This window comes from Pangasianodon hypophthalmus, chromosome 18, assembly GCF_027358585.1.
Source record: "Pangasianodon hypophthalmus isolate fPanHyp1 chromosome 18, fPanHyp1.pri, whole genome shotgun sequence".
Classification (NCBI taxonomy): domain Eukaryota; kingdom Metazoa; phylum Chordata; class Actinopteri; order Siluriformes; family Pangasiidae; genus Pangasianodon; species Pangasianodon hypophthalmus.
In genome coordinates this window covers 10,932,738-10,950,836 of record NC_069727.1, presented here as the reverse complement: position 1 = coordinate 10,950,836, position 18,099 = coordinate 10,932,738, and positions in this window count along the sequence as shown.

The window sequence follows — 18,099 nt, the reverse complement described above, 5'->3', positions numbered from 1 at the left end:
GTCTACAAATATCATAGTTTCAATGTGTCACAATATTAACCAACCATTTTAGTAACACACAAGATGGTGTTGAAAATTAAAGGAAAAATATATTCTGAATTCTTTGTACAAAAGTCTATTTGCACATCCTTGTAAATATTAAAAAAATAAAAGGAAATAAAAGGTCAGATATTTCAAATATTTATTGCATGATATCAGCGTAAGTGAGGAGCAGTATCAAGTTCAGCCCCAATGTATGACAGTTTGATGTAACCACTGTACCTCATGCTAAAGTTTATCTTAAGCACACAATTAACTAATTTGTCAAAAACAAATATATTAAAAAAAGCAAAATAATAGTGTGCTGGATCAAGTGCTATTTTATAAACTATTGAGTAATGAGGGTGCAAGCAAATTTAACATTGTTAAATTAAACCAAATTTGCAATAATTATAGTTGAGACCAAAAGTTATTCATATGGATATCATGGCATACTTGGTGAGAATTTTATATAATATCCTATCAACACTAAAATACCCTGGATATAATTTTATTCATTATCATACTCTGCTTTTCAGTGTTTAATTTATTTCAGCATCTTATTTATATGAAATATGTTTGATATATTTGATATTGATATTATTCTAAAATGAAGAGCATATCAATACAAAGCTACACACCCCTGTTAAAATGGAAGGTTTTTTTATGTAAAAAAATGAAACCAAGATAAATGATGTCAGAACATTTTCCACCCTCAATGTGAAATTACAACATTTAAAAAATAAGTGAAAAACAATCAAACACTTTAGAGAATAGGGGGAAAAAAACTTAACCTAACAATAACCTAGTTGCATAAGTGTGCACACCCCTAAACAAATACTTTGTTGAAGCACCTTTGGATTTTATTATACCACTCAGTCTTTTTGGGTAAGAGTCTATCAATATGGCACATCTTGACAATATTTTCCCACTTTTTCTTGCAAAAACATTCTAGGTCCATCAAATTGTAAGGGCATCTCCTGTGCACAGGCCGCTTCAGGTCACCCCACAGATTTTTAGTTGGATTGAGGTCTGGGCTCTGGCTAGATCATTCAAAAACATTGATCTTCTTTTGGTTAAGCCATTCCTTTGTTGATTTGGATGTATGCATTGGGTCATGGTTGTGCTAAAAGGTGAAATTCCTTTTCATCTTCAGCTTACTAGCAGACACCTGAAGGTTTTGCACTAAAATCGACTGGACATCCTGTTGTTTTTGATGTCACAGTGGTGCTCCATTTTCTCTATTTGTTGTTGATGGCTTTTATGGCATTCCATGGTACATCTAATGTTTTGGAAATTCTTTTATACCCCTCTCCTGATCAATATTTTTCAACAAGTGAGATACCATGCATGCTTTGTAAGATCTTTTCAGACCATGGCTTCAGCATGTAGCCAAGAAGATGTGAAGAAAATCCTACAGAAACAGCTGACCTATATTTGGGGTTAATGAGAATAATTTCATTGATGATCATTGATCATTTCACAACATTTCTGACATGGTTTATCTTTGTTTCATATTTTACATCTCAAAAACCTAACATTTTAACGGGGGTGTGTAGACTTTTTATATCCATTGTACCTATAAAAAGCGTTAATATAATTACCCACAGATGAGGTTGGAAAACAGCCTTTAATAAAAGCACACTTCCATAGATATCTGTATATATACCTACCTGTACTTTTGCAATCATTTGTTTTTACTGGCATTAAAGGTATCACTCACTCACTCAATGAACTTTCCAACTGTCCTCACTCACCAGACAAATTAAAAACTTTCAGCTCGCTTACTTACCATCCAACATTGACTGCATCCATAGCTGGCTGCCAGAACACTGGCGCATAGTGTACGTCTACATGCTACTGTGGGAACAGTAAACAGTGGGATGTAATTGGGAGGTGGGAGGAAACCACAGGAAGCCCACATGGACACAGAGAGAACATACACTGAAACTCCAAACAGAGAGTTTAAAGTTGAATTCTCTTGAATTCTGTATTCTTAATGTTATAGATATAGAATGGGTTTTCTAGGGTTTTCCTATAGCCTTAATACTACCAGGTGATGAAAACAATTTCTTTGCTGTTGCTTGAAAGGAATATTACCAGTCAGTGTTACTAAAGTTCAGAGACTGAGCTGTGTTTATTTCATATTAACAGAAGCATTGTGATTATCATGCTCATTCATGCACATGTATTTTTGTGTACTGGAAATAAAAGGGGATAGTAAAAAGTGGACATAAGTGAAGTACAATAGACATTGTTGCATTTTATATATAAGGCCCCTTAAGTAGTGGCAAGTAATTGAATGCTTCTAGAGCACATGGAAAATATTCACTGATTTCCAAAAGTGAGTTTCCAACAATTTCATTCAGTTAATTTTATGGTTCATTGAAGGGAGAATTCCCTGGGGTCAGTATAATCTGGACATGTAGTGTATGATATTTCAAATTTACTGTGCATTATGAGCTTATCTTCTTAGCATTATGTGTTAGCAAAATAGGTTTTAGAAGAACTCATTAGATTCACTTAAGCAAACAGTGCAGCCTTTTTTGTCATTTACACTCATGGTGCTGAGACTATTTAATAGACTTTCCTGAGATGCTTTGCAGTTCTTACTTAAATGTGTAAACAATTACAGGGTAACTTAGAAGTTAATGTTTATTCAGGCAGTGTATTTGTCAGAAATAACTGAATTAATAATTTAGCATTTTGGATTGAGAACAGACAAAACCTCTCCAGGGTATTATTATTATTGTGGGGCATTTCTTTATATATTTAATGAACTTTCCACTCCTTCTTGCTCACCAGATAAATTAAAAAAAGAAACCAGGAAAATGCTACAAACAGTAGCACCCCCAATGCCAAATACATGATGAACTAGTGCTAGTCCATACTTACTACTTATAGCTGCTCCACGCATTATCCTGGAATGACAACATTAACTGTATCTATATCTGGCTACCAGAACACAGCCACAAACATTGATGGGTTGTTATCTCAGGCATGATATGGAAAGAACATACAGTTGGGCCACTTTTGCCCAATGTTTAAATAGTACATAAGCATTATGTATGGTTGGTGGACCCTTTTTACCCAGATTTCAAATGCTATAAAACCAAAAACCAAATTTGTTAAACTGGGCTGTTTACAGTCAGACCACTTTTAGCCCAAATTGAATTCATAAGCACCATAAATGTCACTTATGTCCTTAAACTAAATATCTGGCATGGCATCTGGAAACCAAGCACATGGCTGGATATGCTGCTCTGTAATGTGTAGCCTCCCCACTATGAAAGAGATTTCCTGGGTCAGTAGATCAGTATAAAAGTAGTGAACATAAGGGTTGAGGAGCAGCAAAAGACCAATTAGGCCATTATGTAGATGAGCTTTATCATGACTGGTTAAGGCACGGAGGAAATTGTGTTTTATCATCTGCCTTTAAAATCTGTGGCATAATGAGGCAGTCTGAGTAATTAATGCACAAGGGCAACAGGATTTATTTGACCTCTGAGAAGCTTTGCATTTTGTAGTGTGCTCTCTACACTGTCGTCCTGTCTCACTACCTACTGCATTAATATTTCATTTGTCATTGAGTTATTAAGTGAGGGCTGTTTCTACTCACAAACTAAATACACAAACTTTTCTTCCTTCAGTTTGTTTTGTAATAATGTATGTGTTGTATGAATGATTAAGACTGTAATATAAACTTGACTGTGAAGGTTTGTTACAATATAAACCTGACTGTGAAGGTTTGTTACGATGTTACAATACCTGTTCTTTAATAGGTGAATGCTAAAGCACTGAGCATAAAGCATTCACCTATTAAAGAATAGGTATTTTAACATTTTATAGAAATGACTATGATTTAACAATCACCTACAAATGTGTGAAGAATGTGTGATGTCAGATTTTAGATCATTTGCTCATACAGTGCTAAAAAAACATTTATTAAACTGTTGTTTAATGTGATTAGCTGTACCATATAACATTAACAATAAAAAGTAATAACAATAAATAATAATAACAGCAGAAATACAAATAGAAGTGGTCACCATAATAATTATTGTAAGCATACTAACAAAGACAATAATAATAACAGAATGGGCACTGGAGTGAGGGGTTGGAGTTAGAAGTTTTGGTAAGAGTAGGGACCTGTCTGACCCGCTGTCTCTCAGGTGGTGATGTGCCATGTATTTTGCAGTTAGTGATTCTGTGGGCCCTTCCCCACAGGGATGTTGCTGAAGGTCGGGATTAGTGTTTGAAATTGGGGGTGAACATTTAAGTTTTTCACAGTAGATGATGAATTGCATCTCTACCTTAATGCATAGTCTCTTCTCTCTGAGCATTGAGCCTGTATCTGGTGACAATTCATTTTCTCTGTTTAGGACTATAGATAATGCTCCAGTTTCTCTGAATGAGCTCTTTCTCTGAAACGCTGCCAGCTGAGCATTGTACTAACGGGACAAGCTGCTGGACTGCACTGAGGACTAGACTTTTTGTGTAAATAAAGCTCTATAATACACTCTACACTGATCTGAGATCAGTTTAAATCCTAACATAATGGTGTTATGTAACACCGACTGCTGAGAAAGTATAACAGCAGTAATGAGCTGTTCTTGAAGAAGCAAACACAGGAGAGGTTAGATGCAACTGTTAAGCAGTACTGCTCATACCTTTTTCTCTAGTGTCTTTTCCAGTGATTGCTGTTCTTATCCTCCCTCTGATGAGCTACCCGCTGTGTGTGTGTGTGTGTGTGTGTGTATGTGTATGTGTGTGTGTGTGTGTGTGTGTGTGTGTGTGTGTGTGTGTGTGGACTTGTTTATTCCAAATCACTTGCTGCATAGGATCTATTTTTCCATCACTCTCTTGTCTCAATGAGGGAGTATGAAGAAGACAAGTCATTCAAAACTATCTGTAACATTACCTGCTGTGGACACGCAACCACATATTCACATACACATGTTCCCAAACACAGAGTGTAAATAATACAATTATTAACACACACAGCTTATTTGTTAATCATTGACTAATTATCAGGCCTCAGTGAGACACCTCACACACACATCTTCATCTTACTTCAGCAACACAGATTGTTTGTGTGTGTGTATATTGTAACAGCCCGAATTACTGATGCGTAAATTTGAGAAGTGCTTATGTTAGATACATAATGTATTATGTATGACATCAATTGCAGATGATGATATGGCAGGAATAGCATAACTCAGTTGAAGACACTGCATCCAGCTTTATTATCCATACTTCCATTTTCTTAAGCTTATCCAGGTCCAGGTCGTGGGGGCATCAGTTTAAGCAGAGATGCCCAGACCTCCCTCTCTCTTGTCACTTCGTCCAGCTCCTCCACGGGGATACCCAGTCACTCCCAGGCCAGACGAGAGATATAATCTCTCCATCTAGTCCTTCGTTTTCCCCATGGTCTTCACCATTGGACATGCCTGAAACACCTCCCCAGGGAGGAATCCATCTACTTTGAGATCCCCCCAATTGTCCAAGCTCCACACCCTATCTCTTCCACCTGCAATGGAAGCTCATTTCTGCTGCTTGTATCCGTGACCTCATTCTTTCGGTTACGACTCGTGACCATAGGTGACGGTTAGGATGTGGATTGACCAGTAAATTAATATCTTCACCTTTTGGCTCAACTCTCTGTTCACCATGACAGACCAGGACAAAGTCCACATTACTGCTGAAGCTATACCGATCCGTCTATCAATCTCTTACTCAGCTCTACCTTCATTCGTGAACAAGATCCCAAGATACTTAAACTCCTCTGCCTGAGGCAGCATCTCATTCCCAACCTGAAGGGAACAACCTACCTTTTTCTGGCTGAGAACCATGGCCTCAGATTTGGACATACTGACCCTCATTCTGGCTGATTCACATTTAGCTACAAACTGCCCAGAGCACGCTAGAGATCACTGTTCGATGAAGCCAACTAGCAAATAACAAAGATGTGATCCTGAGGTCACCAAACCAGACACCCTCCACCCCTTGGCTGCGCCGAGAGATTCTGTCCATGAAAATTATAAACAGAATCGGTGACAAAAAGCAGCCCTGGCGGTTGTTAATATGGACCAGACTCTTGCTCTGGGTATACAGGGACCTAATGGTCCAGCACCCCATACTCCCAAAGCACTCTCCACAGGATCCCACAAGGGACATGGTCATATGCCTTTTCCAAGTCCACAAAACACATGTAGACTGGTGGGGCAAATGCCCCTGAGCCCTCCATGATCCTTTTGTGGGTAAAGAGCTGGTCTGTTGTTCCACAGTCAGGAGAGAATCCTCCTGAATCCAAGGTTCCACTAATGTCCGGACCCTCCTCTCCAGTACCCTGGCATAGACTTTCCCAGGGAGGCTGAGGAGTGTGATCCCCCTAAATTTTGAACACACCCTCCAGTCCCCCTTCCTGAAGATAGGAACCACCATCCATGCATGTAGAATAGGCATGTCAGCTGTTCTAAATCCCAGCTGTAAACAGTGTGGGCAAGGCCCTGCATCCCCCTCCTGAGTCACTTGACGGTTTGCCAGAATCTCTTCGAGGCTGAATGAAAGTCAATTTCCATGGACTCACCTAACTCCTCCCATACGTGGGTTTTTTGCTTCCACAACTGCCATTGCCGCACTCCGCTTAGCCCGCTGGTATCTGTTAGCTGCTTCTAAGCAAGCTACAGCCTAGGGTGCTCTGATACCAAGTATACTTATGAACACCCTTATGTTTGAACATGGTAATTGTTATGGACAAACCATGATTAGCACAGAAATCCAATAACAAAACACCACTCTGGTTCATATCGGGCAGGCCATTCCTCCCAATCAGTCCCCTCCAGATTTCACTGTCATTACCCACGTAAACATTAAAGTCCCCCAGAAGAACTATGGAGTCTCCTGCGGGGCCACGTTCCAGCACCCCACCCCAGGACTCCAAGAAGATTACTCTGAACTGATATTCGGTGCATAAGCACAAACAACAGTTAGAGTCTGTCCCCCGGCATGAAGCTCTCTCATTCACTGGGGTAAACTTGCACCAAACTGCTATGAATATGCTCACTCCTGCTCTGCGATACTCACCCAGGACAACTCCAGAATAGAATACAGTCCAGCCCCAGTCCAGGAGTTTGGTTCCAGAGACCATGTTGTGCATTGAGGTGACCCCAACTATATCTAGACAGTATGTTTCCACCTCCCGCACTAGCTCTGGCTCCTTTCCCACCAGAAGGGTCATGTTCCATGTTCCTAACGCCAGTTTCAGTAGCTGGGGATCAGTCCGCCAAGGCCTCTGACTTCAACTGTCACCCAATCCATGATGCACCAGACCCTTACTACTCCTCCTGCAGGTGGTGGGCCAACAAGAGGATGGTCCCATGTAGCTTGTTTGGGCTGTGCCCAGCCGGGCCCCATGGGTAAGGTCCCGACCACCAGGCGCTCAACGATAGGATCATTTTGATTGTTGGTATCTGTGCATCAGTGTCTGTCTTATTCTTATTTAGCTTTGTTACTAAACTACTACCTAAAGTACTAGCATACTAACTAAATAGGACTAGCCTTATCTGAAGGTAGTAAGAACCTTTCTGTAGTTAAGAATGCTCTCCTTCCATGAAATTTGCAAAATGCTGACCCTAAGCAATCAGGCAGTTGATGGGGTTCTGTGGGGTCAGATGGCAAATGTTGATAAATCAGATAGATTTTCAATGAATTGCATATATTGCAGCTGAGACGCAGTTCAAAAACTAGTGATCTGAGATCATTTCAGACTGGGTCTGTGCTTGTAGTAAAGAGTGGGCCCCATATCTCAGTCACGCCAACTAATAGTCTAATAGTCTCAATAATGTCTAATATATAATATAGTCTAATATAGATGCAAATGCTGCTCTCAGAGGGTCTTGTAAATTATCTAGATGAATATTGAAGATTCCAAAGATTATTGCCTTTTCTACTAATACTATAAAGATTAGAAGCAAAATTATCACTCTCAGAATTTTTGAGTGTCCATGACATATTTGTTCATCAAAAGGGGGTTGCATAAACTCACAAAAAGATCATAATTAAATGTGTGATGCTTTGTGGGAATATTTTTTGCAGTTACATATTGCTGAGCCAACTACATAAACCTTCTGTTATTTAGTCTTATTCCACATATTTCATATGACCTCTTAGTGAAGCTGTAGTTTTTTTTTTTTTGGACTGGGTTCCCAAACCCCTTCTGAAATAATCTGGAAAAAAATAGTGGAAAAATGTATAATAAAGTTATAAAACTTATAATATTTTTTAAAATATTTTGTTTATAAAATAATCTACAGAAATTTATGAGAAAATGTATAAAAGCTTAGGTCCTGGTTTTTCTCTGATGCATAAACCTGTATATAAAGCCATACACATCATTGCCTGGCCTGTTTCTCCATAAAATATGCTGAAGAAGAAACTGGGTTTATAATGGATATTCTGGGTACCACTTTAGTCCCATTAATCAAAAACTTTTTTTTTTTATTATTATTATTAATACAGATGGAACTTTTGTCCTGAAAAAGTTGTCCTAAATTCAGAAAAAAAAAAAAAAAAAACCCACCACAAACATATTTCTTGCATTTCAGTTCACTAACTTAAAATGCGTTGTCACCATCTCAATTTATCTCACTTTATTTTGTGTTTTATTCTTTTAATTTTTTTCCTTGTTTTAATGGGTTTTATTACCTTTTTAAAGTATTTATGTCAGATTGTGCCATGAACACTCTGTCCTCTGGGAACTCCAATTCCCAGCAGCTGGAGGATTCTTTACTGTTTTGGGTGTGTGTGTGTCTGTTATGTGATACATAACAGACTGTATCACTGTGAAATATCCCAGTCTATTCTCAGTTATGCCACCAGCCCTTAAACAACTTTGAGGAGCCTGATATTCCACCAATCTATCCCTATGTATTGCACACAGTCTGGTATGAATTAAGGAGGTGGAGGAGTGGAAGAGAGCATTCATTACAAACACCAGACATTACAAATACTTGATTATGATGTATGGTTTGGTCAATGTCTCTTCCTTTCAAATGTTCAGTAATGATATGCTCAAACGCATTTCAGATAAATGACTACCTATATTGATGATATTTTGATCTATGTGAAACATATCCAAACCATTCTCCAGAGACTCCTAAACCACAGTCTTTTTCTCAAAGTGGAGAACTGTAAGATTCACCAACAAAGCATTACTTTCCTTGGTTATATACAGTCCCAATGGTGTCACCTTTGTGGAGGTGAGGTGGAGGCAGACTTAAACTAGCCTATCCCAGTAATGTCAAGGATCTACATAACTTTCTGGGGTTTTCAAAAATTTACAAAAGTTTCATAAAAGAATTTTTCCAGCTTGGCAATTTTCTTAACTGTCCCATAACCTTCAGTGAAATGCCCCATAACCTTCAAAGAAACAAAAAAGGCTAAGAAGGAATTTTGTAAACAACTGCTTTCACCACATTTTCAAGCAAGAGGTAGAGGCATTTGATGGCTCCTTTTTTCAAGGCTTTTCAATACGAATTATAGTGGAAGTTAAAGCTTCTGATATGAAAGTAGGTGCTGTCCTATAACAAAGCCAGGATAATCCCCTAAAGACGTACACAATTGCATATTTTTCTTGAAAGCTATTCAATCAGAATTATGGTGCTTGAGGAATAGTGCCACTGGCTGGAGTGAGCCAGTAACCCTTTTGTTGTGAGAATCTTGAATATCTGAAGAAGGCAAAACATATGAACCCACTACAAGCCCTCTGGTCATTATTTTTCAGTGAAGTTAATTTTATAACCTCCTATATGCCTTGGACCAAAAATATTAAGGCCGATGCCCTGTTTTACTGGTACATGTCTGAGGAGTCTATCCAATCCCTGCCATCAAAACCTATCCTACCTTACTCATGGAAAATTACAAGAAGCTCTGTCAGCCCTCACAAGGAGATTTGTCAATATCCCTACCCCCTCATGTAAAGAGTACATCATTTCTGATTCACCCCAATTCACCACATTCACATGATCTTTGATGAAGAAGCTCAGAATTAACATCAGTCTAAGCTGGGGATCTCATCCTCAGTCAAATAACCAGTGGGAGAGGGTCAATCAGGAGCTTGGAAAGTTCCTACACATCAGCTTTTGGGATCAACAGGAAGAGTGGTCCTGTTTTTATTTGTGGGCTGAAATTGAACTCATTACATTCCTCCACTGGCCTGTCTCAATTTCCATGCATGTTATGGTATCAACAACTCATAGTCCAGTGGGACTCCTCTCCCAAAGACATGTCTTCAGTGGATGACTGGATAAAGCTAGAGGTGGACTAGAAACATCAACACTGGGGAGAGATCCCCATCCCCATCATCTGCTTGGTTATCCATTAAAGACTTAAGATTTATTGATGGGTACAGTAAATGAAAACCCTCATATATTGTTCTGTTGACAGTGTTATCTCAAACATTACCTACAAATTGCAACTTTCGCATCAGTATCATATTTCACCCTTTTTTCCATGTCTTTTTTTTGAAACCCATCAGGTCTCTTCCATTCTGTGAAGCGATTACCAGGGACACAGCTCCACCTCCTTTGGAATTTGCAGGAACTCCATCCCATTCAGTCCAAAGACTGGTCAACGTAAGGTGAAGGGGAAGTCAGCTACGATATCTGGTGTATCAGGAAGTGTACGTTCAGAGGAGAGAAGCTAGGTGTCAGCCAAAAACATCTTATACCTGGGACTCATAATGGACTACCACCAATCCCATCATGACAAACCTCCTTCTCATTCATGTGGTTGTCCTCACAGTCAGTCTTGTCATGTTTCCTGCTCAGACTTTTAGGGAAATCTTTCACTTTGCCCTTTTTTCTCTGTCGCCTAGTTTAGTTTTGTATCATGCTTTTGACCTTTTGCAATGTTTATGGACTCCCCTTTTAAATGGCTCTGATGAATGATTATGTGTAAAATATAAGTGATTCATTGTTTTATAAATGGGGCTACAGAGGCTACAGAGGCTACAGAAGAGCTGTATGCACCAGGAGATTAAAACATCCACTTGTAATAGCTGGAGGTAACACCTTTTCACAATGTGCACATTTTAAGTATATGCTCTTGTTTTATTAGACAAGTAGAGATGTGAACTTACTAAAACAACTCACCCTTCTCTCTCACTCTCACACCTCTTTCTTTTAACCCATGTGTGGACCTCGGGTCAAATTGACCCATTTATTATTTTTAATAAAATGAAAAATATAGAACAAATAATTTTTTCCACCTCAGTGGCCTTGGCTTATTTTCTGTGAGGAACATGTACGACAACAACAACAACAAAAAATTTAACACATATCCTACACACCCTTACACAGTGTGTGTGTGTGTGTGTTGGAGTATTAGGTGTCTAAGACTTTACACCATTGTAGGTTGCAGCAGGTGGTGAAAAGAGGAAGCAATGCCAGGATTTCGTACCACCAAAGGACACAAACACTTTCTACATGTACCAAGTGCAACAAGTACATTTGTAATGTGCACACTGTAAGATTTTGTTCATGTGCTGTGTAGACAGACATGCACATTCAAATGGTGTTTGTTTATCCACTACTCAAGTTCATTATTCTAGTTACTAGAATCTAGTTCATCTACTTTAGACATGAAGGCACACACACACACTGTTCTGTTTTATACAATGTTATTTCAGAAGGATGTGATTAATTTTTTGTAAGAATAAATGGAAAAAAATGCAAATTTGTTTTTGTGTGTTTTCTATTTGTTCTTTAGAGCTGGCATTTGTTTTGTCATAGCCAATACTACACTGAATATAACAAGATAGAGATAAAAAAAATTAGTTAAACAGTAAAACATAATAGTTTTCAGAGGTCATGAAAACCTTGTTTCACTTAAGCTTTACAAGAAAAACATGATTAATGCTACAGATGTGTTTATCATTATTTTGATTCATTGCTTATATTACATAAAAACGGATGACTCCTTCATTGTTAATAGTGATCTAGCAGAGGTAAATTTCAAATATTAAACAGATTTATAATCAATATTGCTTGTAAGGGAGTTACAATATATACAATGGAATTATGTAATTGTTTCATGTCTGTGGTGTTTTAAAGCCCAGTTATATCCTGGGTCACTTTGACCCCCAACGAGAGCAAAAAGTGAGGGCCGCTCGAGGATTAACACATGGTAGCTAAAAGACAGATATCCTTTTCTTAATATTTTTTTATATGATTGCCTTTGCAGCATTCTGTTGATATAGTGATATAGGTATATATCTCATGATATATGCTCCCAGAGGGGGAGGCATTTGACAGCAGGGGATGCAAAATGGTGCAACACAATCCAGGCTTGTTGACTTTGCCTACCCCTTGGTACCCCTTTGTAGCCCTTTCTCAATATCTGAAAATTGGATTTAAATCTGAATTTGTAACACTGAAAAAAAAATTGGACTATAGATACTTGATTTTTTAAATTTACAAATGTAAATCTCTGAACACTGAAATAAAATTAATTTGACCTTCAAGGAGGTTAATTGAAAATAAATAAATACACGTGTGGCTTTTAAATTTTCAAATAGCTTTTAAAATTCAAAACTTTTTTTTTCAATAAAATCTTTGTCACATTTTTGTCACCCTAAATATATATAGTCACTCTTCTCTTAATCAGTTAAATCCCTGTATTTTTGTAATCTCTTTTTATTAGCTTGAAACCTGACAAAAGTGGTGGAGTGGCAGTAAACAAGCCGAAACTGTCAGGAGACTCTTCTCTCTCCTTTGTTTGGTGATTGCTTGGTTGGCACATTCTGCTGCATGAGCTCTCTCTACTTGCTGCTTATGGATCTGCCTATGACATTTACATTGATTTAAATGGATTTAAAAGTTTCCCCCTTCACAAAGACTTCATTTGGGTTCACTAGTGCTTCACAATTGCAGTGTGATGTGAAAATCATAGTATTTGTTAATGGGCCACTTCTTCCATATTGCAAATCACTACATGATCACAATCTGTATCAGTGCAGCAAGCTGGGGAAAAAAATTTGACAAATCTGAGCTACCATTTTCAACCAGGTCAGCTCCAGGGTCACAGGCTCAAACCTGTGCTCTAGTTAATGTCTATGCAGAGATGTACATGTTCACCCCATGTCTACATGGGTTTCCTCAGGTTTCCTCCCACCTTCCAAAAGCATGTCTGTAAGTGGATTTGCTAAATTTTTGTGAATTTTTGTGTGTGTGTGTGTGTATAGTGCCTTGTGATGGACTAGTGTCCAATCCAGGTTGTGTTCTTGGCATAGGCTCCAGATTTTCCATGACCCTAACTAGAATAAAATGATACAGGTAAATCAAAGCTACCTAAAAATAACCATATCATGAATGTATTTCTGATGTTAAGTAGAGTGTGTATTTGTGCTACAAATTTAGCAAGGTCTTCTTGTCTATGTAAATGTTATCAGAACAAGTGTACTTCACAAAAGACCAAAAAAAACCCCCCCCCAAAAAACAGTGTTTATGATTAGCATAAGGCCACATGCTAATAAATGGAGTGAAAGATGGAGAGAACATGTGGAAGCAGCTGTGTTATAATGCCTAGTTAAGGTGTCAGACAGCTCTGTACCGAAAATAGAAATAGAAATCTATTAGCTACAAGTGCTAATTAGAGAGACTACCATAGCAGTTGCGCATACAGCGTTATCAAATGGCATTAACATGAAGTATAACAGCTAAAGCAGATTTAAAAAACAACAACAACAACAAAACTATGCCTTTTTTATGAAATTTAAATATCTGAATTGGCGTTTTTGAAGCAGTTCATTCTTATGTGTTGTTTATAGTTATAGAGTTAGTTATAGAGCTTGAGGAAACATGCTGTTTCTTCTCAGTGCTGGAAGTAACTGCATCTGATTCATGAAACTGTTCTTTGACAACAAAACGAGCAGTGATTTGAGTACAATCGATGAATCAGCCTCAGCTGCGTGGAAACAAGCTAGCCTACATATAGCTCCTGTATAGACATTTCATATGCATGATATTTACACGAAACTCACCCTAATATGCTAATACCCCAATCTGAACCAGAAGAGCACAGAACTGCTGAATCAACACTCAAGTATAAATCAGATGAATCAACTACAGCAAAAAAGTTAAAGTTGGATTCAAATTAAATGAAAGCTTTATTTATAAATATAAGTTCAAATATTGAACCCCTAGTGGGTGCAGCTCTGTTATTGTCAATTATCAGTTATTATTATCATTATTTTATTATTACGTTCAAATTTACATACATTTCTACCAGTTTGAGAGTAATGATATGCCCAAGAGGAAAACAGCAAAGAAAGAATCTGATGGTGGAATGTATATGCCTACTTTATGATCATGATTATCTAAACGACTTTGACAAATAAAAGCCCTTGTCTTTATATGCATCAGTGTTATTGTAGTCTGTAGTTATATAGATCTGCAAATACCTGCATGATTTTTTGCATTGTGCTTCTGCCATGTGATTGGCTGATTAGATAACTAAATGAAGGAATGACCATAAACTGATGCTATTCCAGAGATCCTGTGATGTTACTTCACCATTTCCGTATTTTCTTAAATAAACCATTAACATTTTGCGAAAGATAAAGAGCTGTAATTGATGTACTTTATGGGCTTTTACAAATTGTGGCACTAATGGAGGGTGGAAGAATACTAAAATAGATTTGCAGTGGCAAACATGGAACATTTGTGTTCAGGACAAACATTGCCAATACAATGCATGACCAAAAGAAGTCTTTTTTTAATTGTTAATGCCACAACAGAATTTTATCCCTATACAGTCTTGGAGAGATTAGCTTGGCGCTTTCAGCAAAACAACTATTTATTTCAAAGTTTGTAAGTGTACTTAGATCTGTTTACTTCACACTTTTCCCCCCAAACTCAGTTCCATAAGTAGTCTTATTATCTACATAATTACCTGTCAGGCATCTGGCATAAATGCGGTGTTTGTGTATTCTGCTGCCGGTTAGCATATTTAAACGGGAAAGCTAGAAGTGTAGACACACTATACAAATACACTTGTGAATTATACTGTGTTTCACAAGCTTGCATTCATTCTTATTCAGATAGAACCATATAATACTAAGGTCATAGTATATTATAAAATTGATTACTGTTACATGCATTACATTAAAGTTGGATAGATCAGTATTAAAGCAAATTAATATTTATTCAAAAAGGAATAAAAAATTAGCAATTTCATAAGTAAAGTGATTTGTTCAGATAGGTCTGCTAGATGAATTCTGTGTTAGTCCTTGCTTTTGTGTTCACACAAGACTTCAACTCATACAACCGGTGTAAATGCTGAACAGAAAGGAATTACTGTTCATATTCAATGGCTGAATACAGAGGAAACCATGAGAAGAAAAGTTGTAGGTTGTTGGAAATATCTGGAGTATTTGTGCATTAGCAAGAATGTGCTAGAAATTTAATGTCAGCCAAAATCCTTGACTCTGGCTCATAAAACACATCACTATTTATCACAAATGAACTGGGTGTGCATTGAACTTTTCAGCAGCCACCCAGACAGTGTGACCTTCTATAAAATCAGGTCTAGTTTCCAAATTGGCCAGTAAATGATCCTGTTTTTGTAAAGTACACAATAGATGAGTATCCATCCCTCCTCCCACTTTAGTCCCTCTCAGCGAAACAGACAAAGGACAAAAGTAATGTTATACAGCAATAGTTGACCATTGCAATTTCATTCATGTAGCGTTTTCTGATTTTGAGCAATCGAATGAAGGAAGCAAAAGAAGATATGTTGTATTTTAAAAAAATGCTTGGGAAAGTAAAAATAATCTAGAAGTGGAGTAAGGTTGAGATTAACCTTAATCTTTAAATGTTTAAACATGTTAATTAGTCATACTGTGTATGCAAACTGATAGGCAAGGAAATTCCTCTCATTCAGTTACATATGCCAGCATATAGATAGATTTGCTTGTACAGGAACCATAGATCCATATTTTGGTAAGACAAAATGTATTGAGGCAGCCAGCCATCTGTCTAAAATCCCACCAATATGATGTCATAGCAACCTGAAAACTGCTCAGCTAACACATTCGAATTATTGCACAATTTCATGTGAAAAGAATTCAAAAATCTCACCATATTGATGACATTGCCCTACAAAAAAAATGCCATTATGGCAGTTTGACTATAAAAGATTAAAACAGGATATTAGTAATAGGAGAAAATGACATTTTATCTTATAAGACCGGATGAACATTTCTTTTTCTCCTCCTGCAGTAAACCTCCAGTACATCATTGGCTGCCAGATTGATCTCAGTGAGTGTTGCTGGCTGGCTAGTAGAGAAACGGGAAAAGTGCATGATTTTGACTGGTTAATTCTGTTTCTCACCATAGTAGCCATAATAATAAAACGTGATTAAAAGTCAACAAAGTCATCATTAATGAACATTACAATGCAATTACTGCACAAAACATGTTTGACATTTGACATGTATATAATCAGCGGTGCTGTTTCTGTGTTATTTCAACCACCTAATAATAGGTATTTGGACTTGTCATAAAATAGCTACACTCCCAGTTCTGGATAAAGGAGAGAACAGGAGCCTGTTATTAAGGTAGTGTCATCACGCACACTCTACAAAACTTTCAATATGTTTCTTTTCATGTGTTGACAGCCACTCTTGGTTTCAGATGGAGGGGAATCATCTAAATTGTTTACACATATTTCACTTCAATTTGCATTCTCAGCAAATAAAATGACAGTCAATTTCCTGGCTTCAGCCAAAGCTGTTTTCATCAACACTGTGCTGTCACAAATTAAAGGGCAGAGACACATGCCAGGCTTGTGAACTGTGGCAAACCTCAAAACAAAAAGAAAGAAAGAGAAGATTTGTCTTGAGCATTCAGAGTTGTTGTTACTGTCTGACATATAATTTTGTAACTGAAAGCCATTTTGCTTGAAAACATTTGCTATATTCAGAGTAAATTAGATATTGATTTCATGTTGGCTAGACAATCAAAGCATGTGTTCAAGCAAAATAGAACTATTCGTTCATATTTTAAACGTCTTATAATGGAAGTGCACTTGATTATAGGAAGAAACACATCATTAAACAGATGCTGTATTATGCATGCCAGCTCAGTTGTTTTAAGTGAGACAAACTTTGCACATTCTTTGTGGTAAAACAGATAAAAGAGCCTGTACTGAACAGTGCCTGTTTATTAAAGACATTACACAGACTATATTGTGAGCTGCTACGTGTATATGTGGAGATACAGCCACACATCTTCCTAGAAAACTCTCTGATCACACTATCTGACACACACAAAACCTTGGTGCTGTTCAGGGAAATCAGCTATCACTCTTTAGTCATTCTTTGGAAACCTGACAAATGCAGGTTTTTCCTTTACGACATCAACATGATCTGACCATTTCTCTCCATACAGGCCACTCAGGTGCTTGTTCAGTCTCTTAACATCCTGAGATAGGATTACTGCAACTCATTCCTGGCAGGTCTTCCCCTGTGTGCCATCAAACCCCTGCAACTGATCCAAAATGCTGTTGCACACCTTGTTTTCAAGTTCTCCCACATTACCCATTTCTGCAATCCCTCCACTGGCATATTTAAAACATTAATGCTACCTAAAAAAAAAAATAAAGAAAGAAAAAAAAGCTAAAAATGTACCAGCCCCACATACCTGAAGGCACTTACCTGAAGACACCCTGCTTTGTGCCACATTCCCTTTGAGTCACAAATGCGGCTCAACTTGAACCACCAAGACACAAGGAAGACATGCGTCAGGTCTCTTCTCTGTACTGGCATCAGGTGGTTAAACAAATGTCCCCTGGCTGTCTGAACAACTCAGTCACTGGCAGTCTTCAAATGATGACTGCACTTGTTTTCGTAGCTGTACTAACTCTCATTTCCTCCAAATCCTATGTAAAAGAGTGATAGCTAGAAATGTAAACCCTGCAAGGTCTGAGGGTAAAAATGGGTAGCTCGGGGATAGAAATTGGGACAGACAGAAAGCCTGTTAGTGCATGACTAAGTGGACCACTAACTCCTTCCTGAGGGTA